The sequence below is a fragment of the Hyaena hyaena genome, unplaced genomic scaffold, assembly GCF_003009895.1.
Source record: "Hyaena hyaena isolate Hyena2069 unplaced genomic scaffold, ASM300989v1 scaffold_115, whole genome shotgun sequence".
Taxonomy (NCBI): domain Eukaryota; kingdom Metazoa; phylum Chordata; class Mammalia; order Carnivora; family Hyaenidae; genus Hyaena; species Hyaena hyaena.
This window is the reverse complement of record NW_024080747.1, coordinates 906,428-913,886: the sequence shown is the minus strand read 5'-3', so window position 1 is coordinate 913,886 and position 7,459 is coordinate 906,428.

The following is a 7,459-nucleotide window of genomic DNA, read 5'->3' as shown; positions in this document are numbered from 1 at the left end:
TGGACAGACATGTCATCTAAAGACAATATTCTTCACCATTTATGTAAAGTATTAAAAATGTAGTTGTGTACCCTGCTTTATATTTAGGCAGGTTCGACCAATATAGCGATGGCTTCATTTTAAAACAAAATTGCCTTTTTCTCTTAAAATCACATCACTGTAATTTCTTCTATAATGAAATTCTTTTGTGAACTATTTTAGTGAATTTGGATATCGTGAGTCACTTGGCTAGATTTTAATTTGAGCAGTATGATTTAGTCTTAGAAATTCCAGAATATTAGAGCTGGCCAACTTTATACATGATCTAGTCCCACCCCCTCATTTCACACACAATGAGAAATCTGACATTCAGAGAGTTTCAGGGATTTAGCCTAAGGTAATCCAGCCAGTCAGCTACCAGACCAGGTCTTGCCGCCCAGCCTGAATTCCCAGTGCTACCTGCACTCACTGTAGGGACCTCCTTATGTTACGTCACATACAACATCCTTGACCATTCTGTACTCAACACAGATTTGGGAGCAACTTAAAAGGTCTCGCAAAGTGACAAGTGGGGGGAAAAACCTACAATTGATTAGCAGTGCTTATAATTTACAAATTTCCGTAACACATCTTATTTGATAGTATTCATTGAGCCCTGTGGCAGGCAATATTCTAGGATGATCCCAGCAAACCCTCACACTCATATAACCCCCACCCCCTTTGAGTGTAGGTGGAACTCACTGAATATGATGAAATATCACTGCTGTGATTATGTTACATCATATGGCAAAAGGAAGATTATCCTGCTTGGGCCTGATCTCAGCAGGTGAACCCTCTCAAAGCAGAGTTCTCTCTGGCTGGTTGCAGAAGAAATCTGTGATGTGCTCCAGCTAGCCTGGAAGGAAGCAAGTATCAGTGTTGTGGACTGCCTAGTGAGGCCACGTAGCAAGAAGCTGTGGGTGGCTACTAGGAGCTGAGAGTAGTTACTGGTCAACAGCTGGCAGGAAAATGAGGACATGAGTCCTACGGCTTTGAGAAATGAATTCTGCCAACAATCCAGTGAGCCTAGAAAAGGATCCTGAACTCCGTGTGAGAACCCGAGCCTTCAATAACACCTTGATGTCAGCTCAGTGAGACTCAGATCAGAGAATTCAGCCTCATCATACAGAACTTCTAACCTGCGGAAACTGAGATATTATGGGTACCTGGGTGGCTCAGTCGGTTAAGCGTCCCATTTCGGCTTAGGTCATGACCTCACTGTTTGTGAGTCCGAGCCCTGCACTGGACTCTGCACTGGACTCTGCACTGACAGTGAAGAGCCTGCCTGGGATTCTCTCTCTCTCTCCTTCTCTCTGCCCATCTCACTTCCTCTCAGTCTCTCTCAAAAATAAATAAACTTAAAAAAAAAAAGAAAGAAAAGACACTCAGATGAATGTGTGTTGTTTCAAGCTACTAAGTTTGTGGTCAATTGTTACACAGCTATAGAGATCTAAGAGAAGTCCCCATAACAGTGATGCACGATGGCATGTGGTAGGAGCACAATAATGAATGAGTCTATGTCGTAGACCATCACTGTCTCCTGGGGAGCAAGGAGAGGCAAGTTAATAAAGCAGTGATGGCTGGAACTGAGACATGTATAAAATGGCACAGCAGCCCCATGGGGAAAGTAGTGAGAAGTCTTCACAGAAAATTAGACCCAGGCTTTGATGTTTGACTAGGAGCAATAGACTGGGGCTGGGAATAAGGAGGATATTCCATTGTGAAGGAACAGCATGTAGAAAAATGAGAATATGCAAGGGCATGGCATGTTTAGAAAATTGCAGGTGGTTTTGTGCGGCTGGAGTAAAGAACACGAAACCCAAATAGACGGGTCTACACTATGAAGGACCTCGGGTAATATGTTTTTTGCCCTCTTGTAACCATGTCCACCTTTACTTCCTGTCCTCATCTCGAGTAAGCCCTTCGGGTTCAGGATACCTTCCAGGGTATCTGGCCTCTCCTTGGTCCTTGGAGTCCTCAAACATGCTAAGCTCAGCAGTGCCCCCAGCAGCCCTGCAGCACATTCACGTCTTCAAGGCAAGGGGAGAGGGGGCCATAGGCAAGACGGCCCATTGGTGTGTCTGGGCATGCCCTGTTCCTCCCCGCTGCAGGCATCCTAAGAACTGTGTGTCCCCTGGGTCCTAGGGTTACTGATCCTTCTCCTGGGCCACCAATTGTAAGAGTTCCAAGAGTTTAGAGTCTGCTGAGGTAAGAGAGAACCCATGGGCTGGTCAGAGACTCTGGAAGTTTGTTCTTTCCAAGCACTTTCTGCCTAAGTATAGGCATGTGTTTATAGGTGTAGAGGAAGTACAGACACTTCTTCCAAACAACACATTTCTGACATGAGAATTTCAAACAAGTAGGGCTGCCTGGGCGGCTCAGTCAGTTAAGCATCCGACTCTTGATTTCAGATCAGGTCATAATCTCACAGCTGGTGAGATCAAGCCCTACATCTGCCTTTTTGCTGACAGCAAGGAACCTACTTGGGATTCTCTCACTCCCTCTCTGTCAAAATAATAAAAAACATTAATAAAAAAAGAATTTCAAACAAGTAAATAAAACCCCACAGATACTTACAGGGTGTTAAAGTGTTGGCTGGAGCACCATGAAACAGTAGGTGTTACATTCCAAAGGAGTTACTAGATCTCATAAAGACTACTAGAGACTGAGGAGACAGGATATTTGGAGAATTTTTTTCTTTCTTAAGAATAGTGTTCTCTCACTTCTCACCCAAGTAAAAGGTTGGGGTCACCTAATGTCAAGAGAAAGGGATGTACGTGGGACTCATCAGAAAGCCTGATGTGTGACCCAAGGTAGGGAGAAAGAACACGGTTGTCTAACTTCTGGCTGGCGGGTCAGGTGAGAGATGGGCTAGCGAGCCACTACGGCTGCAGAGTGAAGGAGACCTGCCATTGCTCTGAGCTTCTCCAGGAGAACAGATCAGAGGTGGGCCCAGCGTGAGAGAAGGCAGGCTGGGGGAGCCTTGGGAGAGACGGAGGGGTAGAATCCTCGGTTCCTAGGGGCCAAGGAAGCAAGCAGCCATGCACATGGAGATCACATTTGCCTAAATAAAGGGAACTGCAGGTGAAACATCTCCCAAGACCCCATAGAAGCCTCTGTGAAATGTCTGCTTTAAATGTTTACCAGGCCCAAGAGACAGGAGGCCAGCTCACAACTTCACTGCTCAGCGACAACACTCCTGCCCCTGACCACATTTTCTGCCTTCCCCTACCCCAGTTCTAGAAGAACCAGAGCTTCCAGGAGCAAGGAAAGAAAGGTCTTCCCCTTCCACAGCTTCCCCCTGGCCCATGGCTTCACACAGCACTGCAGGTAAGACAACTAAAGCATGTTCTAACTTTCAGTTTGTGACACAGCAACAGACAAACTAATCACAGTTTAAAGTGAACACAGTGGGACACCTGGGTGGCTCAGTCAGTTGAGTGGTTGAGCGTTCCACTTCAGCTCAGGTCATCTCATGAGTTTGTCAGTTCGAGCCCCGCAATAGGCTCACTGCTGTGAGCCTGTGAGCACAGAGCCCAACTCGGATCTTCTGTCACCCTCTCTCTGCCCCTCTCCCGCTTGTGCTCTCCCAAAAATAAATAAATATTTAAAACAATAAAAATAGGGGCGCCTGGGTGGCTCAGTCAGTTGAGCATCCAACTTCAGCTCAGGTCACAATCTCACAGCTCATGGGTTCGAGCCCCTCATCGGGCTCTGTGCTCATAGCTAGCTCAGTGCCTGGAGCCTGCTTCAGATTCTGTGTCTCCCTCTCTCTCTGACCCTCCCCTGCTCCTGCTGTCTCCCTCTCTCAGAAATAAATAAAACATTAAAGAATTTTAATAAATAAAAATAAAACAATAAAAATAAAGTGACCACAGGACTTTCTGTTGGCTGAGAATACTAGGAAGAATCCTGACACTACTGATTTTCATTTTTGCCCTTAACAGAGTAAGAAATTCCACCAATGATACATTGTCGAAGGCCAGCAGGAGACATAAATAAAGATGCTCTCTGATTGTATTCCATTTTCAGAGTATTGATTGTATGTACCTAATGTTGTTTTTTTACCGATAAATCTTTTGTCAATCTACTTATTAATTCACATTTGAGAAAGGAATGTGGTCATGTGACTAAGAATCCTGGAGGCCTTTAGTAATCCCTCTGTTTCAACAGCTGAAAAATAGAAAGGTAGATATCTAGAAACACGGCATCTAAAAGATAGTTTGACTATCCCACTGTTGCTAAGTATCAGACAATGTTCAATTATTATAGTCGTTTTTATACTCTTCCTTTCGTAAATCACATTTGCAGGCATCAATATGTTTTTACATAAAGACCAATTTTGACTCAAGAAGCTCATCATAACGTTCCCCCACTTTGAAGGAAATAATAATATAAACTTCTCTCTTTTTTTTCCTAAGCTAATGCTTTAAAAAGAAGTGCAAGCACCTGGGTAGGCAGGCCTCTAATTCTAATCAATTAGGCATCTAACTTCAGCTCACGTCATGATCTCACAGTTCGTGAGTTTGAACCTTTCATTGGGATCTATGCTGACTGTGCAGAGCCTGCTTAGGATTTTCTATCTCCCTCTCTCTGTCTATCTCTCTCTCTCTTTCCCTCTCAAAATAAATAAGCAAACATTTAAGCAATAAAATAAAATAAAATAAAAAGGAGTGGAATAAACACTGAGTTTGGGACTGCACACTGCTGCTCTTGGTTACAGTGCTGCTTTCTTCCAGATGTCTCATATAGCATTAAAAGGGCTTACTGGAAAACATATCGCTTTGGCCAATTTATTGCAGGAAGCAGGGGCTCACTCAGACTAAGGTTTTTCTGTTTGTTTATAATAGATGCAGCAACTCATGGAAGTCTGACAATAGGAATCACCATGGGGCTGGGCTGCAGGAAACACTCTTGGAGAGCCACAGAAATGGAGGCAGCACCCTTGACACAGTGCCTCAGCCTCTTTCTTTCCCTTTCCCCTCCTGACTCACCAGCTCCCCTACTTACTCATAGTATCCCCTTTCTCATCACTGCAGCTTTCCTGTGCCCACCATTTCTGCTGATCCTTGTGCTCAGCAATACAGTGGTCTGGGTCTCTCCATTTTGCTATTCTTAAATTCTGAAAGAGGGATTTTACTCGGCTTGTATTTTACTACCAGTCACCCAAGTCATGTTGGCGGATTGGAACTATGGCAGAAGCTACCCTTAGATCAGGTGCCCATCCTGGACCCAGTCAACTCTGGGAGCCAAGGTGAGCTGGTAAGCAAATCAGTCACTGCCCACTCAGCAGAGACTGAAAGCATGGCTAGCAATGATCAATAGCTCTTGTACACACGCAGAAAGTCTGAGAGCATGTCGCTCCATCATATTCAAGAGAAGTCAAGAGGAGCAGTTTCTAAGTTGATTTATGTCCTACTCATGGGAGTAATGAGGACTTGAACCGGGGCAATGGGAGTGAGACAGAAAGAGGTATCAAGACTTATTTCAGAGAGAGGTTGACAAAACTTCAAGACTGACTGGAGAGGTGTTGGGGAGAGTTGAATAGAGGATAGCATGAAGTCTGAGATGACTGCCAGCCTTCTTGCAGTGGCTACTGGGTAAATCCTAGTACTTACTATTCCTTGAGATGGAGAGTATAAAAGGAAGGGGAGGTTAGTTTTTGGTTGTGCTTGGTGGATGGGAAAGGTGGGATGTGGTGAATTTGCCATGCCTGTGAGATACCCAGTAAAGATTAAAGCTGAAAATTCCAATCAGAGGTCTGGGCTGGAGGCACAGATCTGAGAGTCTCCAGAATATGGCTGGAACTGCATCCATCTAGCACAGGCAATGAAAAGTGGGCTAGGAATAAGCCCAGGGAAATACTCAACTTGACCACATGGCCAGAGGAAAAGCCAGGGAGGAAAAACAGTAAGAGGAGTGGAAAAAGGTCATCCAATTTGTATTCTTTGCAGCCTTTGATTATATGATAACACCATGCACTATTCTGAGCAGTGAGGACAGAGCAGCAGAAGGACAGTCACGGGTCCTACTCAGCGTCTTGCATTCTAGGGGGAGAGATAAGCAAGAAAGCTATCACATCAATGGAAAAGAGCCATTTCTGGAAAGTTAGAAAAGGGAATTTTTCCCAGAGTAGTTGACAGTATTTAATGTCAAAAGAGCGAGGGAGAGGAATTAAGAGAAGACACTGGATTTGAAAATTAGGATACCAGTACTGTGTTAGGCTAAGTAATGGCCCCCAAAGGTATCCAGGTCCTAATTCCCTAGAACCTATGAATGTTACCTTATACACAAAGGGACTTTGCAGATGCCAATAAGTTAAGGATCTTGAGATAGGGAAATGATTCTGGGTTATCCAGGTGGGTTCTAAATGTAACCACAAGTGTCCTTATAAGAGGCAGACAGAGGTACTAGAGAAGAGGAAGCATGAGATATGACAACAAAGCAAGAGGCTAGAATGATACAAGAAAGGGGTCACGAGCCAAAAAATGCAAGTGGCCTCCAGAAGCTAGAAAAGACAAAGAAACAGATTCTCCCCTAGAGCCTTCAAAAGGAACATGGGTTGCCAACATCTTGACTTTAGCCCAGTGAAAGTGATTTAGGGCTTCCTCTGGCCTATGGAACTATAAAAGAATAAACTTGTATTGTTTTACACCACCAAGTTTGTGGTAATTTGTTACAGCAGCAATAAGAAACTAATACAAATGGTAACTCGATCATCTTGAGAGCAATTTGGTAGGGAAAAGGAAGAAGATATAGCCGGAAAGAAAATCGCATAGGATGGTAAGTGGAAGGTTCAGAAAAGACTAGAATATCTATCTTTCAGAAAGTTTTCAAACATATCTTGTTTAAAAGAGACAATTAAGAGGAAGAAAAAGTGTTAGAAGAGCTGAAGAGTCAATTAGTCAGTTAGCTCAATACCTGACCATAACCTTTAGCTTATCTTAGAAGAGCTAAGCATTTGGGCAGCAGAGTTCAGGGTCTTCCAGAGTGACCATGACACTGGAGAGTAGATCACGGCAACCCATCCTCATCCACAGATGCATGTACCAGACCCAGGGCTCTTGATCACCACAGAAACCAAAATATTTTGACACTGGGACCCAGAATCCTGCACCCGCCAGAGATCTCCTATCTCTCTATTAATTCAGAAATGCATGATGAATACTGAGGCACTGTCAACAGAGAATGGTCTCGTCTGACCAGTCTTTTATTTAGATGTGGATGTTCAGCATTTAACCTCCCCTCTCGTGTTTAAAAAGAATGAGTACCAAAGCCAAAGTAGTTTGGAGTTATAAAGACCAGAAGGACATAAAGCTTCGGGAGAAGGGGAAAACATTAAGATCACACAAAAGACAGAGAAGAAAAGCTCATAGGAGCAGCACCAGCCAACAGAATAAACACAATAAGAAGAATCCAGCCATAGGCCCACACTGAGTGT